This window comes from Bombyx mandarina, chromosome 11, assembly GCF_030267445.1.
Source record: "Bombyx mandarina strain Sakado chromosome 11, ASM3026744v2".
Lineage (NCBI taxonomy): Eukaryota > Metazoa > Arthropoda > Insecta > Lepidoptera > Bombycidae > Bombyx > Bombyx mandarina.
Genome location: NC_143218.1, coordinates 5,557,886 through 5,584,094, shown reverse-complemented (window position 1 = coordinate 5,584,094; position 26,209 = coordinate 5,557,886). Strand labels below are relative to the sequence as shown.

Below are 26,209 nucleotides of genomic sequence, written 5' to 3'. Positions count from 1 at the left end.
AAGTTGCTTCCGTTTTGGTCTTTTGCAACTTTGCTATAAGAAAGTGAACATTAAACCAACGGTATAAGAATAAAAATAGCTTAGAGCTCTTTTTCGAAATTCACTCTACTGAAATTTGAAATGTATTTTTGCGATAAGCAATCGTAACGTTTTAGAAATAAGGTGCTATTTTCATTGTGTGTGTGAGTGACCGCAATGTTTCCTTTCTGGGTTAGTTGACTGTATATGGTTGTAATTGATTTTATGGTTGAACTGTTCAGTTGGTGATCGATTTTATTCGTAATTAATTTGTTGTGAACTAAGTGCCTACAGTATTTTGTTATCCGAGCACAAACGAAGCCATGGGTAGGTTTCTTACTGACTTCGATGGACAAACAGGTTTAGGCTTTTCTGTCATCTACCAATTCCCATAGAATTACAATATGAAGTTACCGCCTACGTTGAGTCATGTTCCTTTGAGACAGAAACAACCAATGTGCTTGGTGCGAGTTTTTTAACGTTCTCGATAGCGTAAAAGTTAACTCAAATTTGTATGGAGTTTGAACGTTTGCCTACGTTTGCCGCTAGGGGCGCTGTTCCAATAGTGATCCACATACAAATTTCAGGTAAAAATTAACTGAAATTTGTATGCAGTGTACACTATCGAGAACGTTAAAAAACTCGTACTAGTCACACAGAACAACAGCGGTACCGATTCGCTGGGCTCATAATGTACTTTACCATCAGGTGAAATGGGGAATATTGCTTTAAATTTGAGTAGTAAAATTTCTATAGTCAAAATGTACTATTTGACAGATTAGGTGATATTCACGCGTCACAACACTACGCCTGTCATGCCATCTTAATTTTTTATTTATTCTTTCTTTCTTTTTCTCATTTATTATTTATTTGCAGCATCATCATTTTTGAGGCAAATTCTCATTATTGAACGGAACCTTAACTGCTTCGAAGTTAGATTGAATCGACAAGTACTTAACCTGTTCTCAAAATAATTAACATAGATGTTAATACGCGTGAATTTTAATGAAAGGGTTGTAAGTTCAAAACAACAAATTCTACGGATGACAGTTTAACGCGGAAAGTAAGTTGTTCGTTTGGGGAAGGGGATTCGTGAGTACTCTTGTACTAAGACAGGTCGTATTGTGAGCTCTCTGGGATTGCTACCACCATCTTGCTTATCCCTGCCGCAAAGCAATCGCGCGTTGTTTTAAAGGACAGGGTGTAATTGAAAACTGACTGATCGATTGATTGAGGCTAGTAACGTGTAAGGAAATTCAAATATCTGCTGTCGGTATTTTGTCACTGAATGGTTCTTACGCTACCAGATCATATTTTGGTTTCCTCAGTAATATCTAGATTAGTTCCTTTCCAATTGTCAGATCACTCAGGGCACTCGTCAGGACTGGACATCGAGTTAACTGTCCACGTTTTTGGTTGCAACTCTTTCAATTTTTTTAATGCTTAGAAGAGTGAACGATTTCAAGGTCTACCTGGTGTGGATATCGAGGCCCAAAAAAAGATAAAAACTCGAATGTCTCCGTCCAACTTGAGACTTGAGATCTATGTCCCAATTGTATAATAACCACGAAAACTAAAATTCAACCCCTTGACTCCCCCGTGAGACATGAAGTCGAAAATCCGACATTATTGTTTAACTGCAATTTCTTACAATGGGATACTATGACTGCTTCGCGACAGAAAAAGGCAGTATGGTGGTTCCTATCCACCCCCACTTACAATATACACCTTTCTACCAGTAATGACCCGAATTTAAGTACGTTGAGATTTTGGTTTTTATTACATTCAGTTATTAAATTGTGTCAAGTGTGCCAAGTTTTTCAGTAAGCAGAGTTACAAACTTTCGCATTGCACATAATGTACATCTTACAAACTTTATATAGGTTAAAAGCTCGAAGTAAATGAAAATCACAACATTGAAATACCTTTAATATAAATCTAATTAATTCGGTGCCAAAAAGAAAAACAAAAAAAATATATAGCCTGACAGCCCTGTTTATATCGAAGTTACTGGTAATACAAGTTCAAGGCGACAAGTTGCGACTCGCGAAACGGGTTTAACGACCCTCTTTATCACTCTTTAAGAGTGGGAGGAAGATAGATACACAGTTAGATTCTATAAAGTGACAGGCTGTTTAAAACGATGACTATTCGATTCAAAATGGCGACGTCGCTTTGTATCGTCACATGTAACGTGAAGCGCGTTCACGAGTGCTCACGGCTGGCTGCTTGTCTACAATGTTAATGGCAGTTAGTGTCTCTGCTGGAGCAATCTGGTGATTAGATTTAGTTTAAGTAGGCGCCCGAGAAATGATTGCTGCTATAGTTTCCTTAGTTATAGTAAGGTTGTAGGGATGTATCTTTTTCAGGGTTCATGCGGGTTATATTTGTTATTCCACTATTACTTTCAAAAGCCTGAACAGATTTCAATGTATGGAGTGTCGTTGGAATTCTAACATCTTCTCGAGTGACAGTAACTATAAATACTTTTTTTTTTATAGAGCAGTCGTGTTTTTCTTACAGTATTTAAATTATAATATTTTTACCAAATCTCGTTTCGTGGTACACACCGATAATTATTTTAAGAATCTCTGATTTTGTCCACATTAGTAAATGGAACTGTTACTGAAAAAATATGTCTTTGAAATTAGCTGTTTGAGCTACAACTTCAAATATCACAATGTACACGCCTCCTTGCGATGTAAGATTGAAGTTTCAATCACATTGGAATGACGCTCATTGCTGAGACGGGAATGCATTGTCACAGACACGGGCGAAATTAAACCAACCACCGTCTTGTATACATATTGGACGATTACTTCATCAAATTCTTAGAGGAGGTTTGTAACTGCACAAATTGTGTCGTTGGAGGCGTACGCTAAGGCATAACCCACATACATTTGATAACAAAACACAAGTAAAAAAGCCTTTAAAATGCTGCCATGTAACGCTAAATGTATTATAGTTACTATGGAGCGGTGGCAGTTACAAAAATAGGAATAACCGTAAACGGCAAATGTAATCAAATAAAACAATCCGTCTGTACAGTGGACGGTGAAAGTCTCGATCCCACCATTATGAATGCTTATCGTTTCGAGCTGCGCAATTTTCATAAAAAACACTAAAACTCGAGTAAAACTTTCACCTACTTTGTTTTTATCGACATCAAAAAGACTCGATTGAATTTCTTTGTGGATATTTCTCCGTATGTCCGTTACGTGAACTTATTTTCTATCTATTCTTTGAAGTTATCTATCGACCAGCTATTCGGAACAGAACCATCTATTGTTCTATCTTCTTTTTCGTCTTGTCTTTGTACCACATTGTGTGTGGTCGGCTTAGCAAGTCCTCTTACCATGCTGCAGAGGGATTTGTCATGAGTTTTCCGACTGGCCGCCTGCCTGACGTCAACCCTCCTTGGGTTATATCTCCAGTAATCAATCGATCCACGTGCCATAAGGAAGAAGGAACTTTTCTATTTCTTCTTTTGGTGTTTCTTTTACTTTATTCATTGGTTATTCTATAATTTACATTTTATTTATAATATAAACATGTTCATTAAAATTTAGATTTTCCAATACCAATACTAAATATGACGTTTTATTCGTTTTTCTGTATTTTCATAATATCTTCTATTCGATCTTTGGGATTTACTCTGGTATTACGGCCGGACGATTCACTTGCTGTTCAATCACTTATCGCGGAGTAATTGAGATTTTGTTATTGTATTCAATGTGAATGTTTAATGAATCCATTGATGTTGAATTTGTATGTGAACTAAGCTTTGACACGCATGCACCAAAGATTAGGTTAGGTCCCGCCATGGGTTTCGGGCGGAGATCGGACGTCGGGTGAGAAAGTGCAAGAATCTTTTGGTACGGAGGGGCCTAAAAATATTCTTGGGCCCGCGGTTTGCTCAAAACGTCTGCAGACCGTTAAGTCCCACATACTCCGCGTACCCGCTAGGAGTGGATACCGCGTAAAAGGTTCGGCCCCTGCCCGAAAATAAGGTCCCGCCATCGGTAAGTTCCTGTTCCATTGTTTTCAGTTTTTATGAAATATGAATGTACGTACTGGTATGTTCAGACGTGGTCGATTTATTTGAAAACTGCCAGAGTACTTGGTATTTAACGCTCATGATTAGGCATTGCGAAGTTTAAGACTGATCACTCACACCCATTGATGGCGACAATAGCTCAGTAGCGCCACAGCTGGCGGAAAGCACTACAAAAAAAAAGGGGGCGCGTACTTATGTACACGCGTAAGAAGTTATACTTTATTTCTATTAAATTTATTTCTTTTTTTTTAATATTAAATAATTAATAATAAACATTTAACGTTAATAACTTAATAATATTTAGTATGAATTATATTAAGTAATAATTTTGTCATTTATATTACTAAAAAATTAATGTTAATAACACTTTTTTTTACGAGTGTACTTGCGCGAAATTTCACCTGCGGCTATATTCAGACAAGCCAAGTTACGTCGGTCGTATTGTAATGAGCGATTTAGTGGGCAACTTCATTCTGTTAATTTTGTGTCACGGTGCGCGCGCATCGTAAAATTTCACTCTCATAAATTTTTCGTAACGCGCCTAAAGAAGTATAACTTCAAGAATTTTAGGAAACAGCACGGAATCAATTTAGTATCATTTTAATTTGTTATTCTTACGTGAATTTACATAACGCCGGAAGTTTGATATAGGTTGCTAAACGAAAAAGTGCAATCGTCTGAATCGCGCACGGATCGCGTGCTCAGTTCGATTCCTAATCTCGGTGTAACGTTTTTGGTTGTCGCTTCCGGATGTATCGAAGTGAAAACTTTTTCAATCAGATAATTGTTACCCCGCTTTCTTAAGAGATAATTGACGGTGCCTCATCAATAATAGTTCTGCCTTAATTACTTACACAAATAAGTTTCATGACACGACGAAGGTCCTTCATGGCGGAAGTCGTTTGTGTTCACATGTTAAGTAGATTGGTATCGATGGCCACGGCCGCTTCACGCTGTGGAAAACCGGTTATTCTTCTATAAAATTCCAGATAAGTCTATTAAATACAATTACCAAATTTTTCTAATGGTCAATACCTATAATTTTCCGAATATGTTTGCCACAGCCCACCTGGTGTTAAGTGGTTACCGGAGCCCAGAGACATCTACAACGTAAATGCCACCACCCACTTTGAGATATGAGCTCTAAGGTCTCAAGTATAGTTACAATGGCTGCCCCGCCCTTCAAACCGAAACGCATTACTGCTTGACGACAGAAATAGGCCGGGCGGTGGTACCTACCCGTACCGTGCGGACTTCCAAGAGGTCCTACCACCAGTATAAATAGTCAGTCAGTCTCGAGTCTCTCAAAAATAAATCCAGCGATTGATCGGACCCCTGGCGTGTCAGTAGGAAAGTAGTCAAAGAAATGTTGTTACATTTAAAACGAAAGTGTTGCCAATCTGCGAGAGGTCAACGACTCCATAATATCGTGGCTGTGCGAGATCGTAGCCATGGAAACGGGACCTACATAACGCGTACATGTTGGTCACCGATTCAGATAAGAAAGGAAATGGATTTTATTAAGAACACATTAGATCGATCGCAAAGATTTACTTTGAGAATAAGCAGTTTCACTAGAGATTTCTTTGCCTTTCTCTAATAAATTAAATTTGTTGTTTATTTGTATGACGTGAATTTAAAGAAACTAGTGGTTCCGCAGTAGTCGAAATTCGGCTATAATTAAATGAAATTTTATTTATAAGCATTATTATGGTTCTATTGTCAAACACTATTATTTGTAGACTTCTTTAATATAATCACAGATTTCGCCAAAACCACACTATAGATAAATTATATTTAAGACAAACAATATTTAATCTATTCTCAATTTGACAACAAAAAGAACAAAAGTTTGACAATAAATAGTATGCATGCGTGTGTGCGTCAAATACATGGTATGTAGTGTGTGTAATATTTTCTTTATCGATTTATTGTATCTTTTATGCATTATTTTAAAAAAATATTAGCATTGTGCACTTCTTCTGTATATTCTCTATAAGTGTGGAAAATTTCATACTCCTCCGTCCGCGCAATTTTCGTAAAAAGGGATACAAAGTTTTTGCTTTACGTATTAATATATAGATTATATCAGCTAATAAATAATACATTTACTACATTATAACCATTGGTCTGGGACTTTCTGTGGAACATGAACCTGATTTTGATTCCTATTGCATTACTTGAAATAGGAGTCGAGATCATCCATGCACCTTTGTCATCATCAGTGCGGTTCATTTAAAATGATAATTTTGCACTTCTCTATATTCTTTATAAGTGTGGAAATTTTCATACTCCTCCGTCCGCGCAATTTTCGTAAAAAGGTGTACAAAGCTTTTGCTTCACGTATTAACATATAGATATTTAAAGAAATATCCACATTCTGTTTCTGTTAACGTCCGATTTTTTACTGGGACCACTTGACTTTAATTTTGATGGTTAACTCGATCAGCTAGGGATATTGCCCTATTGTCTCAATGGTGATGTGCTACTTCCAAACTTACGTCTATTTCGCTGCCGATGGCTACTGTTGCTTGAATATCATTGACCTTTGGATCTTTCACCTTTCATCAGAGACATCTTTGGAACCGTAGGCTTATGCAGGGACACGCACAGAGAACAGCTAGCGTAATGGGTACTTACTACGGGCCGGGTGCGATACAGAGTGGCTTGTTTGACTAGCCGATGCCTACGCGCGCATTGCTGTTAGCGTGGACCTATATTATTTATGACGACGCTTGCAGCTGAAAGTAAGTATTGTACTTTTTGACGAAGCATGTTGCTGATAACTCCATTTCTGTAATCTGACGAAGCATGTTGCGGATAAAAACATGTACTTTTAGGTTAGGAATATTATGTTCTTTTTTTTTTATAATAGAGAACATTGTACTTAAGTTTTACAATGTCAATAACATGACACCGTCCGAGCCCTTCTCGATCGAAGTGGGTCGCGGCGACTTGCGACTTTCTCCAAGCAGCCGGCCGCAACTACTAATTCAATTACGGACGGTCATTTAAAAAAAAGAAAAAAGAAATTCGAATGAAAGTTGTAAATAATAAGAGACAGATATGTCTGTACCGAGCTGGTCGCGGCGGCGCGTCTCTTTCGTCAAGTAGGTAATTAGTAATTCTAGATACAGTTTTAAAGGTTTTGTTATTAAGTACGTACGACAATATTTTTTTTTTAAACTCGTCGTGCTGATGCATGGGCTAGGTTGCACTTTTTTTTTTTTTTTTATTGCTTAGGTGGGTGGACGAGCTCACAGCCCACCTGGTGTTAAGTGGTTACTGGAGCCCATAGACATCTACAACGTAAATCCGCTACCCATCTTGAGATATAAGTTCTAAGGTCTCAGTATAGTTACAGCGGCTACCCCACCCTTCAAACCGAAACGCATTACTGCTTCACGGCAGAAATAGGCAGGGCGGTGGTACCTACCCGTGCGGACTCAAGAGGTCCTACCACCAGTAAAAATTAGTACCTGGCAAGTGTAACAGACAGTCCAGCTCACGGGTCACTCAGGATTAAGCAGTTGCTGAGGCTCACGTCTCATAATGTGGAAGTCTCGAACGACTTGTGATTGCAATTATCGTACTCTTCAAAACACATATGTAATTAATTCGCTCATACAAAAACACTCTAGTAATTACGCATTTTTGCTTGTTTCATTTTCTTTACGAAATAATTTATTTCTCTTAGCGTGAAAATAGTTCGTGAACACGCGTAGACAGGACAAAATAAAAACAGTTAAAACTTTTATCGATGTAGGGAGCGAGTTAATTAAACTTTTCCCGCCTCGACTGACATGTGGCGGTGTTGCCCCATCACTCAATGTCTTATCCTCTCCACGTTATTGAGGAAAATTTGTTTTATGGTAGTTTTCTCTGGGAAATTCGGAGGCTATGAAATAAGTGGTTACATGTGTTTTATGAAATTTAATCGAAATCAAAAGTAAAACGACTCCCATCCAGTATTGCGGTAATTGCAGGGTAGTCATTTTGTTATATTTCACTTGATTTGCATTGTGTCGTTCAGAAAAATGTTCATTAAGGAGAGCGCAATGGAATCTTTGGACGTCATTTCCACAAACAACACGTTCGACTAATTTGAGTATTTCACTGCATGTGCATCAAGAATATGGATGGCATGGCATGATGGCAATACGATAATTTTCCGAGAAGGTTATCAGCATACTTTACCTCTAGTAATTATAATAGATATATAGAAGAAAGATACAGTAGTAACAGAATGCGAGATAGATTGATACCTTAAATACTTTATTCTATTGAAATAAAATCTCCCTTGACCTTTCTCGTCATAAGAAACTCAAATAAGTACAGCAAAAAACGTTTTATCCTCACGATTTCGATAAAACAAGAAACTTTCCAATTGTTTCCTATTCTTATTGCGGTCGGTCATTTATCCAAAACTGTCATTATTCTAACTGCCCATTGAATCGTAGTGCGGTTGTTCTCAACACGAAATGGCGGGTTCCGCACGCGACTCCTCTTTTACTGGTGGTAGGACCTCGCGTGAGTCCGCACGGGTAGGTACCACCACCCCGCCTATTTCTGCCGTGAAGCAGTAGGTAATGGGTTTCGGTTTTAAGGGTGGGGCAGCCGTTGTAACTATACTGAGACCTTAGAACTCATGTGTCAAGGCGGGTAGTGGCATTTACGTTGTAGATGTCTATGGGCTCCAGTAACCACTAAACACCAGGTGGCTGTGAGCTCGTCAAGCCATCTAAGTAATAAAAAAAATGAAAAAAAAAACCCTTGTAGCCCTTTAAATTAAATTAACGATAAAAGCTTATGTCTTAGTAAATTTGGACATGTTACATATTTTTCCTGAGGAAGACATCCAGCTTATATTCTGGTTAACGGCTTATACTTCAAGATAACAAGACTTCAGCAGCCGTGGAACTACAAAGAACCGAAAATGAAATATTAGAGTTTGAATAAATTACAAAAGAAATAGATGTGAACTTCTAATGAATAACTTAACGCTAAAAACGTATCGTCTATGTATCTATAAATGTTAAAGTTACCGTTAAAGCGACATACACTAACAGCTCGTGTGACTACGTAGTTCGTGCATTAGGTCATTTCGCATCGAGACTTGAATAACGATTGGAACAAAACGAGCCGTTAATCAGACGCGAACTATTTTATTGTCTTTTGTGTCTCAGTCCTTCTTTCTTTTGTTTTATTCCACTTTGTAGTCAGACGAATATATGGCTCACCTGACGGTGAGTGGTTACCGTCACTCATGGACGCCAACAATGCCAGGAGTAGAGCTAAGTCGGTGCCTAATGTTCAGTATTCTCCACAAGCCTCGTTTGAAAAGCCGCGCTCTGGAAACACCGTAGGGGGGAGCTCATTCCAAAGCCGGATGGTACGTGGCAAAAAAGATCTCTGGAAACGCACTGTGGATGACCGGAGTGGTTCTAGGTAGTATGGATGAACTTTACTCCAGTGGTGGGCTTTCCGATGGTAAAAACAAGATAATGGAATCCTCTCAAACAATTCTACCAAGCTTTGCCAATTGGACAATACCGTCGAGAAGTTGTCCAAAGTTTGTAAAAAGTAGAAGTCTGTCGGTGCAAGCTTTGGTGAGTATGGTGAATGACGCAATACTTTCAACCTAGCCATTGGAGCTTAGAAACCTTGCGTTTTGCCGTGTGAGGTCCAGCGTTATCATGTAGGACCAGTTAGGACGAGCTATTAACCATGGCTGGCCGCAGCTTCGCGATTTCCTCTATTGTTAAAGATCTACATATTATGTAATACATAGCGTGAAACGAAACGCAAAATGATGTTTGATATTTGATGTTTATGAACAATTTCACAATATCGGTGCATTCCATCACTCACCAAACACTTTGGCGCCTTTTATAACTTTCTATAATTTCTACAAAATTATTTTTTGTCGGACTAAAAATAAATAAAACATTAATTCCTCAAACCGACTTATTATACGTGCTGAGCGTGTACATCCATCATGTTTCCAGTTCCAGTACGTAGTAATGCTGTTGCCATTTGGTAAAGGGCTGTAATCAATTATACCGGCATTAGACCACCAACAGTGACCATTAATTTTTAGGGGTAAGTAAGGGGTAGTAATTGTAATATAAATGTAAAATACAATTAAACCCTTTTTTTAAGTGTGTTTAGGTTTGTAAGGGTGAGACGGGGCTCCCTTCGTATTTTACGAATACTTCAGGAAAACAGAGCGACCGAAAATCAACGCCTTATCATTTTCTTGAATTTCTTGGTCCTTCGGTTGAGTAGTTACAATAAAACGTGAAAGCGTGACAAACAAACAAACTCGCTTTCGTATTTGTGTTAGTATGGATTTCTTTATAAATCATTACGGGCTACTACTCTATTACGACTCATTGGAAGCAGCGCAATCCATCAAAGTCATTTCGAATAGTTCGTACAATCATCTGAGCGCTGACAGTAATCTTGTGATAATCCAGTCACGGCATAAAATCATTATGACGATACAAAACTTACATACGCGGCTTTGACGTTACACATTGTGCTCAGTAGGTTGTCATGGCGGTATAAAAAAAAGATGTGCGGTGTCGTGGGACACTGGATAGAAATGAAGTTCCTTTTTATAAAGATACTAGCTTTTGCCCACGACTTCGTCCGCGTGGAATAGTTCACAAATAAATATGCAAAATTAAATGTATATTTTTCAATATTTCTGAGAGATTTTCTTAATATTTGTTTCCGTAAGAACCTTGTACAGAGTATTAGAAAACTACAAAAAAAAATAAGCCAAATCGGTCAAGCCGTTTTCATGTTATGTCGTGACAACGGAAAACGGGTTTCATTTTTATATATATAGATTAATTTTAAGTTCTATTCGAGGTATAAAGAAAATAATTGTTCGGGTATACATTTTTTATTATGATTTTTTTATTGATTAAAAAAAACTACTTTACAAAGTTATCAACTTTATTTTATTCACAATGATTATAAAAAAATATATAATGTACAAAGAAAGAGCTATTTATATGAGTAATAATAACAACCGTCATCAGGTAGACTATACGATAAACACTGTATAGCTATCGTACCAAGACTGTATATAAATAATAAAAATCTTACGTTACGGACGTTTTTTCCCGGTTAAGGTACCCCTCCGCATCGTCCCATAAGGAACTTCGTTCCAAAAACAGTAAGCAATCATTACGCTGTTATCACGGGCTGAAGGCTTCGCTGGTAGGCAGCAGCTTAACTCTTCGCCCTGGCACTTCATGTGCAACAGTGACTATTTCCCACCTGGTGGCTAGTCTGCCCTTGATAACAAGCTTGGCATTAGTACTGAATGTATTAAGGCGAGTGAGAATGTACTAGAAGGTCGTCTCAGGTAGCCTGAATAAGTTAAGTAGAGAAACAAAACCGAAACCTTTTTACATTTGTAACAAGAACGAACAAGAAGATAAACGCTTCGATTAAACGTCCTGCGAATTGATTCGGTGGGAAATAATAATGTTTTTGCAGTTTTCCAAGAATGCATCGGGGTTTAAACGTAAAATGAACCGACAGGGTTGGCAATTATACCAAAAATATCAAATTATATCAAAAATCTTAAATATTTAAAACGTGCACTTGAAAATTTAATAATCATTAATGAAATAAGTAAGCGAAATATATTTATTTCGGTCGAACAGTCAGTACAGAAATACGGAAGACCAGAAAAAATCTATAAATTTAATTTAATTTTTACATTAAATTTTTTTGTACTCGTACTACCGGTTGATAGAATTGAGATTTCCAGATCATCTTCAGGAAGGCGACGCCATTCGTAATCTCTATAATATAACGTTCGTTATTAAACGTGAGCTTCTCAACTCACTCATTTCTGTACAAAAGAATAAAAAAAAGGATTACTATCATGTCTACAACCTCGGTTAGCTGCAAGTAACTCCAAGGAAGGATTCTGTTCTTCCTAGCAGGGTCGCCATGAAGGGAGTTTCTAGTTCGAATGAAAAGAACTGTCTTGTCAGAGTGTTGGTTTAATACTACTTTATTATTACAAATTACATGACTTATATGTACTACACTACAATGCGTATTCATGACCAAGATAATATGCTATAAAATAATTATAAGAAATTCGTTTGGGTAGCCCTGCGCGCGCGCCTGGCACGGCTTGACACAGTAACCGGTTGCAGTGTGACGTCACTAGTCCTTCAATACGCCGAGGTAGTCGTGTGTTATTTGACTGGTAATTGACCTTGAACCACAATAAAAAAAAAACGTTTTTGACATTGAATTCCGAAAATCGGACAATGTATTTGGGAAGTTTTTGGTTAAAATTTCTTATTTAAAAGTTTTTGACAAAGGCATGATCGGATCTGGCCTAGCCCTCCTGGCTGAGCTGCATACCTTCCCCTTGTGACCCTTGAGACTTTGAGTCACCCAGCCGTCCTGGAGAAACTTCCAACCCAAAAAATCTCGTCTAAGATTTGTCTAATTCGCGTGTTCCAGTGTCTGCTTTTCATGGTCATGCAACTTTGGAAATTGTTAATTTACTGGTGGTAGGTACCAACCACCCTGCCTATTTTTGCCGTGAAGCAGTAGTGCGTTTCGGTTCAAAGGATTGAGCAGCCGTTGTACTGTAGAAACTGAGACCTTAGAACTCATATCCCGAGGTGGGTGGCGGCATTTACGTTGTAGATGTCTGGGCTCCGGTGACCACTTAACATCAACTGGGTCGTGAGCTCGTCCACCCATCTAAGCAATAAAAAAATGCTTAAACTAAAACTATCTACATACCTATATAAAAATGAAGTTTTAGCGAGACTAACGAACAGCTCGTTAGTCTTGCTAAAACTCGAGAACGGCTGAACCGATTTGGCTAATTTTGGTCTTGAATTATTTGTGAAAGTCCAGAGGAGGTTTAAAAGGTAGATCAATATGAAAATGCTCGAAATTAAATAAAATTAACATTTTGTTTTTCCTTTGATGTGTCCCTCGTCGGACGGATTCCTTTTGTTTGTTTTAAGTTTATTTTATACCAAGTTTAGTACTTTTATTTATCGATTGAGGCACTATGAAGTCTGCCGTGTCAGCTAGTTGCTTATAAAAGTCAACTACTGTTTAAAATCCGTTCTCTTTGTTATTTAATCCACGAAACATGCAAAAACTGCATTCTCGCGTGTTCTCGACCTACTAAATGTACACATATTTAATTCAATATATAAAATTGTCAGCTGTTCTAATATTATTAAAATAATTGTGCAAAATCAGGGACTTTTTTATGATTAAAAAAAAACTTATCGATACTGCACAGCTTTGAAGGAAGCTCAGTGTCTGTGGTGGCTACTAGCAGTAGGTAGACAAAATAAAAAGCTATAAGATATCTCGTCTCGCTTGATGCTTGCTATATGATGATATCTGGAGATACGAGATTAAATTTTCAGTTTTGTCGCATACACTGTTTCACTTTACAAATCCAAATACAGGAAAATTTTTGGGACAGGAAATTTTTCGCGACAGGAATATCCAGGATGGTGACACCCAGCCGCGCGGGGGATCAAAATTACGCCCCATACCAAAAAGGCTGGGTTTAAATCTATTACAAAAGCCGACCGAAGCTAATCTACAAATTTGTCACATAAAGCGTTGATTTACCAAAAATAAGTAGCAGTGTTGTGTCAAATTGACTTCTGGAAACTCTAAAGTATGTCTCTGACGCCTGAGCCTCTAATCCGTGAAGTTTCTGCTGATTCTGAAAACAATCAGGTCTATTTAGAATGTAAGGTTGTGTTTACATTGAGATTTATTCAGAATTATTGTAATATTAACATCATATTTAGATGCTGAATTAAGCGAAAAAACGATATATGTAAAAAATATATCAAAACAGTTTATGTGTTGAGCAGCTATGGGTTAAGCTAATCTTAATGATCTTAACTGATCATGTTTGTATTTGATCACACCTAACGTATATTCCACCTGCCATCACCCTCCATTTAATGTGTTACGATTTTATAATTCTTTTTGGAACGAGGTTCCTTATGGGACGAGCTGAGGGGTACCCTAACCGGGATAAAACGTCCGTAACGTAAGATTTTTATTATTTATGTATGGTCTTAGTATGATGGCTATACAGTGTCTAATGTATAGTCTACGTGATGACGGTTATTATTATTATTCATATAAATAGCTGTTTCTTTGTATATTATTATTATATATTTTTTATAAATCACTGTGAATAAAATAAAGTTGATAACTTTGTAAAGTAGTTTTTTTTTTATCAATAAAAAAATCATATTAGAAAATGTATATCCGAATAATTATTTTCTTTATACCTCGAATAGAACTTAAAATTAATATTTTAATAATAAGGAACTTCGTTCCTATCCGGTGTCCCACGACACGACACATTTTTTTATTATTATTTTGAAATCTTCATTTTAAAAGCCTCTTCTTGAGGTCTATTAATAAGATAATATAGAACTGTGGAATACTAATATAATGCAAAACTGAAACATTATTGCGATAGTACTTTCAGTAAATTGGAAACGGCGAGGGAAAAAGTCATTTTCATCTTGATGCCTTCTATGCTTGTGAACTGCGTCCTTTCCGCCGAATAATGTCCCATTGAGAGCCGGTGTGCCCTCAGCTTTACGGGCCAGCTGCCGAAAATGTATCCGTTATCTTCAAGCGACAGTCTCCCATTGTCTCCATGTTTATATAATTAACGTTCTGACCGTTTGTTGTTCATTCATTTGAATGTGAAACAATATGCTGCGTTATGCGGTGTGCGTGACAGACGCTTTTGATTTATTTATTTTTTACTAGCTGACCCGGCAGACTTCGTAGTGCCTCAATCGATAAATAAAATACCTAAACTTTTGTATAAAATCTATATATTAATACGTGAAGCAAAAGCTTTGTATCCCTTTTTACGAAAATTACGCAGACGGAGGAGTATGAAATTTTCCACACTTATAGAGAATATAGAGAAGAAGTGCACAATGCTAATATTTTTTTAAAATAATGCGTAAAAGATACATTAAATCGATAAAGAAAACATTACACACACTACACACCATGTATTTGACGCACAAACGCATGCATACTATTTATTGTCAAACTTTTGTTCTTGACGTCTGTTGTCAAATTGAGAATAGATTAAATATTTTTTGTCTTTGTTAATATTTTTTGTAGTGTAATCTTGGCGAAATTTGTGATTATAGAACTATAAAATACAATCATAATAGTGTACAAACTTACAATTCCAATTAATTATAGTCGAATTTCGATTACTGCGGGACCTCTAGTAAACCTAAAACAGACAAAAGGATTCCATCCGACGGGGGAGAGATCAATGGGAAAACAAAATTGTTATGTTTATTTAATTCCGAGCATTTTCATATTTATCTACCTTTTAAACCTTCTTTGGACTTCCATAAATAATTTAAGACCAAAATTAGCCAAATCGGTCCAGCCGTTCTCGAGTTTTAGCGAGACTAACGAACAGCAATTCATTTTTATATATTTTTTATTTATATACAAAGCTGAGGTCCTCGGACCGTTGAAACTGAGCCTCGTATCGAAGTAGATCTGTAGGAGGAGATTGGATAAAGAGTTCGCCCGATTTCACTACGGTACACGATACCACCAATATTATTGGAATAACAGATATCTTACTCTTTTTAACTGTACCATATGATTAAATAAGGGCGAGGAATCAGGTTGGACCTCGTATCTCTAGGTATTTGGTGGTTTTTACGTTATGATGTCCGTAAGCTCTCGTAATCAATTAATATTACATTACGTGATAAAAAGTTATACAAGACCAAGGAACTAATGAGTGTGAGGTGCCCGTGTTCTCCCACCAACGACGATGGTTAGCCTTATCATATCAACTGTACTTACTATTTAAAGCAAGTTAAGTTGGCTGTTAACTCTAGCAATACAATATCGGATGCTAATCGTGAACACGTAAATACAAAAGATTTATTTTTACGTACTTATCACTCACAGAAATGAATGAGTCAGCTCTTACAATGTTATTCGACCTTCTGCGACATTTTAAATAGATCCTCTTACATATTGAAACAGGTGCAAACGTTTATATATTAACAATAACACCACACTAAATAACAATGAAATTGTATATTAATGCAGGAATATTAATTGCTAGTGTTTTTTTCTGTCTTTATCAGTTTCTTTTTTGTATTGAAATGTTTTCTTGTAATTCAACGGTGAACAACGGTGAAAATTGAACTTGAATTATTCAATTTATAAAGTTAAGTTATCATAGATTTAAATTATAAATGAAATGGCGCATTTCACTGCCCATATTAAGATATATTCGTGATTTTAATAATATTTATTACTTGTTGTTACGTGAAATTAAAAATCCACGCGGAAGGCTAAGTGTAGCTTAAGAGTTGTAGGCATTAGTAAGTTACTCCCACATTATGTAGTTTAATGCTCAAATCCATAGGAACAAGAATACTAACTTTTATAGCCTACCTTCACTATCAGAATAATAATATATTTTTTTATTGCTTAGATAGGTGGACGGGCTCACGGTCTACCTGGTCTTAAGTGGTTACCGAAAGGTATATGTCGCCACCCACCTTGAGACATGAGCTCTAAGGTCTCACTTTTAAAACTACAACGGCTGCCCCGCCTTTTAAACCGAAACGCAAACAGGCAGGGTGGTGGTACCTCCCGCGGTCTGCTCCCAACACCTTGCAGATCGTCAAGTCCCACATATCCCGCGCGCCCCCTAGGCGCGGCGACCTCGTAGGGGTTCGGCTCCCGGCCCGAAAAAAAAGGGTGGTTGGTACCTACGCGTGCGGACTCGCAAGACGTCCTACCGCCAGTAAATAATTTTGCAATCTTAAAACTGGACCGCATCACTGTTGCGCGGGGCAAAGAAGCAGGAAGCAGGTATCTACTGTTGCGAACTACCCTACCTGCCCGGCACACGCTACCTGCAATATTACCACAAGTTTATAATCCAAGTTACTTTTACAGTTTTATCTCGCGTGGTGGTCATTTATATTTTTTCTGACGTTTCCCTAAACACCCTATTTTAATCGAGCATATGGTTGGTGCTTATCTAACACATGGGATCCTCTTAGCGTGAAAATGAAAACCCAAATCCAACTAATTGCCAGGCCTCAAGTTTTTGTTAGTTCGTTCAACGTGAAATGAGACGTAAAATTCTAGAAATAGTTTTCATAGAAAAATAGAGGGTAGATATAATAGCACAAAATTAAAAAATTGAATGACGAATAATCCTTAATCTCTCTCCAAGTACTACAAGCTCATTAAATTTGCGTATTTACTTCGTTATCAAATGTTACGTTTTTATCGTTAAAATTAATTAAGAATTCGCACATATTTACAAAGATGGAATTCCATCTTAGTCTTGCTATTGTGGATGATTAATTTTTAAACTTATTTTATCACAAAGTTGGAACGATGTAAACACCGCTATCAGTAGTATGTAGTATTAGGTAGTTCATGCATACGTGCCGCCGAGGTAGTCGGCGAACGCTATTTACAAAACAATAGCTTTGTTTAGATAATAAATACGCGAAACCTTGAGCTGACAAAGAAAGGCTTGATGTTTTTGTCGATAAAACCAGAATCACAGATTTACAAGGCTACTTACTGCCTATTTCTCGTGAATGATAATACAGCTATTGATGCAACATAAAAAATGTTTTGATCTCATATTTCAAAAGGGGTGATTTACATTATGATCTATAGAGTTTCGACGTCTAAGGCATCACTTAGCACTAGTCGAACCGTCGCCAGTCTATCCAAAAAAATTTTTATCATTGAAGGACTACCGGTGGCTCGGAGGCCTTTCCAGTTTCACCAGGACAGGTGGGCGAGCAAAGGCTCAGCCAGGAGGGGTGGGATTTGCCAACAGTTGCCCGAATGCCTCCGAAGGAGACTTAACACCTCAGAGTAGTTGCTTCGCGAATGAATCTACTACCGGATCCGAATCGCGACCCGCAGAGAAGATCCGGCGAGAAACTCAACGGGCTGATGCATGGGTTAGGTTGCACGTTGACCTCTTTGACGAGTTCGACGAGTACGGTTACCGGGATCCTTAAGCCTGCTCCTAGTGTTAGAGCTGAAAGCGTCTAATGCAAAGGTTATTGGATCTGATGGATCCGTAAGGACGTGTCTAGGGCGACGACGGTGACTGGCTCCTCCGTAATCTATTTTCGTCTATAACAATGAGAACGTGTACAGTTATTTGATGACTGCGAAATACAATGGTTTTAAAAACATCATTTGTATGCGTATCATGGGTGCATGTACGCGGAGGAAGTTAATACTTCCGTGACGTACTTCCGGTGGCGCCGATCATCCACAACTGTTCTGTTCACCGGAAATAAATCTTCCTCTTCAAGTGCCATTATTAAGACACATAATAAATGGTATTTGATATTTATTGAGACAAAATACTTCGGTAATAAATAAAATAATAGTTTAAGAGCTACGAGGAAATTGAACGGTGAGCTATTCGACCTCACGTTTCAAGGTGGCTGGCGGTATTAACGTCCCGATATCTACGGACTACGGACATCAGTTAGGTCTAAACTCTCTCCGTTTCGATCAACTATTTCAATAAAAGCTATGCATGTCACATACTTTACATAACTTTAGCTTTGTCGTACTCAAATACATTCAAGGTACATAAGTAGATAATGTCACAGTACTACTTGCCAAAACGTATATATCACCGCAAACTATTTATAAATACGTGCTCCCTGTTTAACGGACTGTGAGTAAATCTCCGAATATCTCCAAAAATCACTTTGAAATCTAACAAAGGAATTTTTCATACCATCCCCTGCGGGACTGACCCTTCTATATTAAAGAAAGGTAATCCCAAATTAATATGAAAACCTTCCACCGTTGAGTTTGGTCTTTGAACTTTCAATTACGCTTCCAGACAAGCTCAGATACGGCTAGAGCCCGCGCTGTGACCACAATGCTCACTTTCAATATCCCCCAGTAAGTATTTAGATCTGATACCGTTCTATTCACTATAGAATACGGATTTATTCAATGTTATGGTGAAAAATTGATGCAGACATTATTCACAAAAAACTAAATTTGCCACCAATGTAATTTCAAGATACTGTTCTAATGAAGGGTGCTTCTAGGTACCTCAAGCACCGGTCATCGTCCTCGTCGAACCCGTCGCTTGCGACGAAGGGCTCGAGGAGTAAATTAACCCTCAGACACAGCCCACTGAGTTTCTCGCCGGATCTTCTCAGTGGGTCGCGTTTCCGATCCGGTGGTAGATTCTGCGAAGGACGACTCTTGCTAGGGTTCGTGTTAGCAACGTCATCAGGTTTGAGCCCCGTGAGCTCACCTACTAGTTAAGGCGACGCTGATATAGCCTCTCAAGGCTATCAGCTTAGGTAGGAAAAAAAAATCTAATGAATTGTAAAAAGCTTGTAAACTATTTTATTTAAATTTCTATCAAATCGAATTGCTAAAATCTCCTTTGATTTGACCGACTCACCTTATAAGTACGAGTCTTAGAAATATATAACTAATTGATATTGATATCATAAAGTTTTATGTTTGAATCGTTAAAGTTTTTGCTCAGTTGTTAGTAGTCGGGGCTAAATGTATGTATCTACCTGACTATGATATTATACTACGTGAACACGCATCACGTTATGCACATGCGACCTTGAAAATGTCTTTAATATATCAATAAAGAATAATAAAAGGAAAGAATACAGAAAATCCGTATATTTGTGCAGCGCTATATACTGACTAAGCCAGACGTTTAAAAATAAGTACAAAAGTTTTTGTTTTTTTTTTTTTTTTTTATTGTTTAGATGTGTGGACGAGCTCACGGCTCACCTGGTGTTAAGTGGTTACTGGAGCCCATAGACGTCTACAACATAAATGCGCCACCCACTTTGAGATATAAGTTCTAAGGTCTCAGTATAGTTACAACGGCTGCCCCACCCTTCAAACCGAAACGCATTACTGCTTTACGGCAGTAATAGGCAGGGCGGTGGTACTCGTTTAGTATTTATATGTTACTGAACAAATTACTAATATCTATGTACTTCTTCTAAGGGCATTTTAAGGGCACAAGGTTTGATTTAATTTTGTTCTTCTTTGCTTCTTGTTCTTGCTTGCTTGCCTTGCTATACCTTCATTAAAATATTTTGTCTGTTTGCAGTGAATACTTATAATGCTAGAATCAAAGTACTTTATAAGCGTCCTGAAGAACGACCTTTAACGCTACCAAGTTCATGACATCCATACTGATTTATATACCAATATACATGAGATATTGGTATATAAATCAGTGAGCTATATATTTCATATTATATGTAAACTGTATATATTTTCTGTAATAATGTATTACTTGTAGTGCACCGCAACATACCTGCTATATTTTTATATTTTCCAGAATTTCTGTAAATTAAACGGTTGTCTGGAAGATATCGCTTTTAGCGATAAGATCGCCTATTGTACAAATGTATCTGCTTTTTTGATTGTTTTTTTGAATGTAAATTGTGTTTTGGTGTGCAAGAAAGTGTATTCTCTCTCTTTCTCTCTCTTTCTCACTACGAACTTAGCGTGTGTCATTAGACTAAGTTGTCGTTCATGATCTTACACGTATATCTGTAATAAGAATCGGTACAGGCACGAGCATGGCCGTGGTCGTTTAGAAACCCACAGGATGACATTGTAGATATGGTTACGGACGTCAGTATAAGCCAATCAAATGCACCACGAACTCATCTACTAAACGTATTCCCGGGGATTTTTTGTGTTGTCCACTCGTGTGAAATCGAAGACGTAAGTAAATTACTTTTCAACGTAAATGCCTATGGTTAAATATTCTTAATATGGAAAGTTTTATTGTAAAGCGGACAGAACAAAAATTACATTGACCAAGGTTTTTTCGAACGAAGTTCCTTATGGGACAATGCGGAGGGGTACCTTAACAGGGAAAAAACGTCCGTAGTGTAAGATTTTTTCTATTTAGTTTGTTATCAACAGATGTCTCTGCGCGTAAATTCAACAATGCCTGAATCGCGGTGACGAGATGTTACACAGTAGATAGACGTTCTCGTATTTCTCTTGCTAAATCGTACTTATCTGGCGTAGGGGATACCGTGATCATGCAGGCGGTTCCGTCAGGGCGAGGCTGCTCCATTGACCCCTGCGATTATTTTTATCAATAAAAAAAATCATAATAATAAATGTATACCCGAATAATCATTTTCTTTATACCTCGAATAGAACTTAAAATTAATAATTTTATAATAAGGAACTTCGTTCCTATCCGGTGTCCCACGACACCAACATATCTTTTTTTTTATGTGAATGAAGAATAAACTGACTTCAGGTGAAGGTTATGTTGGCTGGCCACTGAAACCTGCCGGCGCTGTCAGGTTTGACGTCTTAATATTCATTAGGTGAAGTGTTAGCCCAATAGTTTTCATATTCCTCCGTGGATCCAGTATCAGCCCAGCGTGATAATACATCTCACATTAAGATTACAATTCACGACTCGTCTCGAGTGACCGCCCTGAAACAATGACTCTGGTATTAGCATACGAATGTCAATGACCTGTGGTATTTAGTCTGATGATTTACAGTCTGCCCGTTCTACTGAATGTGTGGGCGTGTAACGCAAGAGATTTTAAGACAAGAGATGTTAAGAGGTCTTATTTTAGGTTATTAAAATATTTTAATTACGCTAAATAGAATGTTCGAGAGAAGGATTGTTTTCAGTTGTGTTGTGTGTGTGTGTGTGTGTGTGTCAGTTCAGTTCGTCAAGTAAACTAATGTTTACCAGTGTTCACGATTGATATGTTAGTATTATCTATGAAATACAAATTACTGATACGTGAAAATTTGTAAAAAATAAATGTATGTGGAACATTAATTCCATATTTAATATTAAAATTTAAAAATAATTAGATGAGTAAATAAATCTTATAAATTTAACACATTGATAACCAAATTCGTTTTACTGTTTCTGTTTTGTAATTGCCACATTAAAGATGAAATAGTAATTATATAAATAAGTATTAAAGTACACCGCGCGTGGTTCGTTTCCAAATGATTCTTGTCCACCTGATGGTTGTCTGGAAGAGATCGCTCTTAGCGACAAGACCGCCAATTGTACTTTTTTTGTTTTTAATGTATCGCACTGTTTATTTGTTTTTTGATGTACAATAAAGAATACTCTCTCTCTCTCTCTTTCAAATTTTAAACGTTTTAAAAATCATATTAGAAGACTGTGCGAGTATTTTTAAAATTATCCGATCTGTCACTCTTGTAGTATAAGAACTTCATTTGTTTTATATGTAGCCGAAGATAACTAAAGCGGTGTCTCATAGGTTTCTTTTTGCGGGTCGGTGGCCGAAGTTTCATTAATGTACTGTACTACAAATCATACAAATACGTATCTAGCACGTGTCTACCTTTATGCTCTTCTATAACTAACTATAGTCCGTTAATTATACAGACTTGAGTATTAGGAGCGGATATATCAAAGGCTAGATTATTACTGTTTTGACTGGTGGTAGGACATCTTGTGAGTCCGCGCGGGTAGGTACCACCGCCCTGCCTATTTCTGACGTGAAGCAGCAATGCGTTTCGGTTTGAGGGGCGGGATGGCGTTGTGCTGTTAAAAAACGGAGACCTCATGTCTCGAGGTGGATGCATTTACGTTGTAGATGTCTTTGGGCTCTGGATACCACTTAACACCAGGTGCTATAAAAGCTATAAAAATATGATTACAAATTAAAGCAAAAATTTACTTTATATTATACCTAAGAACAATTCTACGTCAAAACATTTTCCAATAAGATGCTGCAGCTCATTACGTGATTAACACGTACGGACGTCTTACTTATTGGTCCAAGGATGTGTACATGAACAATAAATAAACTTTGCTTTTAGATTATAGAACGGGATTTACATACATGCGTGGAAAACTCTAATAGGTAGATGGTTATACCGTCACTCACAAAGTTCGTATCATTGTGATGATTAGCACATACGTGTTGATTTTCCGACCGTCGTAAACACAGTTCAATGTTCTATAAGGCTTGTGTACAGAGCGACAGTCGCCCGGCTGAGTACAAAGAACTTGGATTAAATTGAGCTAATAAACTTGTTTGTTCATTTTACTATTTATTATGTATGTATGTATGTATGTGTTTATTTCAATATATTTTGATATTAGGGCATAGACATGGTAATTTAAGTCTGTGATAAATAATATTTATTGCGTGAAGTTAATAAATATATGTGTTTTTTTTAATACGCTTTTATTAGCTTCAGACGTATGTAACGGAATCTTTGAACATGATTTTGAACCCCTTCAAAACGTCAGATTAACTCGACATTTGGTATATTTATTAAGGACCGATGACAAATCAACATTTAAAAAAAATTAAAGAAAAAAAAATTTAAAAAATTTTAGTTCAACTAAAAAATGAAAAATAAATAATAGTTAAAAAAAATTAACAAACTCACTTTTCAGGATATTATCAAAATAACCCTTCTACTCATATCTGTTCATAAAATATTTATAACTACTTATGCCATGCACCGAACGCTTTTTTACAATAAAATCATTTTTTCTTACACTATTTTTAATTCAAATATATTAAAATTCATTGCGAATTCAGTCTTTATTCACTGCGAAGAAGGACCCTTTGTCATGGCGCCGCAATTCCAAGGATTATCCCTGCAATCTTCCGAGAGTGTCGGGATACTTGGGGTCGACATTTCGAGCGATGTCCAGTTTTGGAGTCATTTGGAAGGCAAAGCCAAGTTGGCGTCCAAAATGCTGGGAGTCCTCAACAGAGCGTAGCGGTACTTCACGCCTGGACAAAGGCTTTTGCTTTACAAAGCACCAGTCCAGCCTCGCTTGGAGTACTGCTCCCATCTCTGGGCCGGGGCTCCCAAATACCAGCTTCTTCCATTTGACTCCATACAGAGAAGGGCCGTTCGGATTGTCGATAATCCCATTCTCACGGATCGGTTGGAACCTCTGGGTCTGCAGAGGGACTTTGGTTCCCTCTGTATTTTGTACCGTATGTTCCATGGGGAGTGCTCTGAGGAATTGTTCGAGATGATACCGGCATCTCGTTTTTACCATCGCGCCGCCCGCCACCGGAGTAGAGTTCGTCCATACTACCTGGAGCCACGGCGGTCATCCACAGTGCGTTTCCAGAGGTCTTTTTTGCCACATACCATCCAGCTATGGAATGAGCTCCCCTCCACAGTGTTTCCCGAGCGCTATGACATGTCCTTATTCAAACGAGGTTTGTGGAGAGTGTTAAGCGCTAGGCAGCGGCTTGGCTCTGCCCCTGGCATTGCTGAAGTCCATGGGCGACGGTAACCACTTACCATCAGTATGCCGTATGCTCGTCTGCATACAAGGGCAATAAAAAAAAATCTGTATTTTAGTTGGATTTTCCATAAAAGCGTATTTTGTTAGTTTTTTTAAACTATTATTTATTTTCGGTTCGGTTTACCGATCTACTTTTGAAATTTAACCTTTTATTCATGTAGAAGAATCATTTAGAATTATTTTGAGATTAAATGCGAAGCTTGACGCACATATTTTATATAAAATGAAAATTTGTGAAAATATATTGAGGTTCGCGGCACACGTTTTTGTTATACATATTATTATGTATATTCTATTTGTTACGCAAGTACTACTTATCTTAAAAGGATTTGTTATTAGGATGAACCGGGAAAATTAGAAATGGCAATATTTGTATAATATTATAACTATGCTACGTATCACATTACGATGTTTGTAATGGACACGAGCATCTTATGGAGGGCGTCTTCCGGACAAAACAGACAAAAATAGTCTCTAATATATAAAGATGGATGATTTGCAAACAATAATCAACAAAACTAAAAGAATTAGAGGAGACATATAAATTTAATTATTTTTATTGGCAGGGCGTGTTCTGAGCCCACGCGGGTGGGTACCATAACCCTGTCCATTTCTGAAGTTTGAGGAGTGGGCCAACTGTTATGCTTTACAAATTGAAACTTAGTCCTCATGTCTCAAAGTGGGTGGCGTATACGCATTGCGTTGTCCACGGGCTTTCGTAACCACTCAAAGTCAGTTACGGGTTTATTGTATTCATTGGCTATTTAACACTTTGAACGCTATATGAAAAATCGAGTAATTTTCATTCAAAGTTCACTGGTGAGCCTTATCGTATTGAACCGTTATGGCTATGAGAGTCACCCGTGAGCAGCGTAAAGCTTCCAACGTAAACGCTTCCTACAAGCCATAGATTTCAGCTATTAAACAAAATGCGAATGGAAGTGAGACGTGTGGCCCTTTAGGCGGCCCAAACGGCGTGGTTTTCAAATCCAATAGAAACTCGTAGTTCTTATCAAGATTTGTAGACTTTTAAAATATCTTAAAAATTAGACGGTAAAAGTCGCTAATTTTAATCTACAGTGCAAATTATCGCATTTTATAAATTTTAGAATGATAATTTCTAGTTGATCAAAATTACTGATTCCCTGATTTTGGCCTGGTCCAAATACTATATATAGTACGCTAGTCCACCGATGCTTCGAAAAGCGTTCAGCGTGTTAAACTCCAAAGCATTTGCGAGATCAGCACCAATTAAACCATTCAGTATTGTGTACGATGTATTGTTAGGGTCACAACTAGATTATCTGGTCTTTCAACCAGCTTAGCACATCTTGCATCACATGCAGAACTTTTCCACAGTCTATCGTTACCTCCATTCCATAAAATGTACCACTTGACTGTCTGTTGACCACTTACCGGAGGTAAACACTTACGTAAGCACCACACTCAAACGAACCTGGTCCTAGTGAAGACTGTGGTCTGAGTATACGTTAAGCCACACCTCTCGAATGCCTACAAATATGTTCCGTCTTCCAAACACGTGGTGAACGACTATTGTATGCGTGCGGTCGACAGGGGTGTACTTAGTAATTTTATGCTGGGGGGTCGATCTAATTGGGGAATAACTGATAGGCTTGTCATTCTACCGGTACTATGAATTTTTAGGAAAATTAACATGGCAATAATGTACAGGTACTTGTCAATGGCTATTG

General features: G+C 37.5%; 1 protein-coding gene and 1 long non-coding RNA gene across 3 annotated transcripts in view; one reads left to right on the top strand and one right to left on the bottom strand.

Moving 5' to 3' along the window:
* mgl (low-density lipoprotein receptor-related protein megalin) overlaps positions 1–26,209 on the top strand; it is a 202,282-nt gene that overhangs the window by 2,484 nt on the left and 173,589 nt on the right. The window lies entirely within an intron of this gene.
* LOC149501957 (uncharacterized) lies at positions 12,176–14,738 on the bottom strand. Its single transcript, XR_016323744.1, has 3 exons — positions 14,604–14,738; positions 13,727–13,823; positions 12,176–12,326 (listed from the first exon to the last, which is right to left on the bottom strand). It is a non-coding gene; the product is annotated as an uncharacterized LOC149501957 (long non-coding RNA).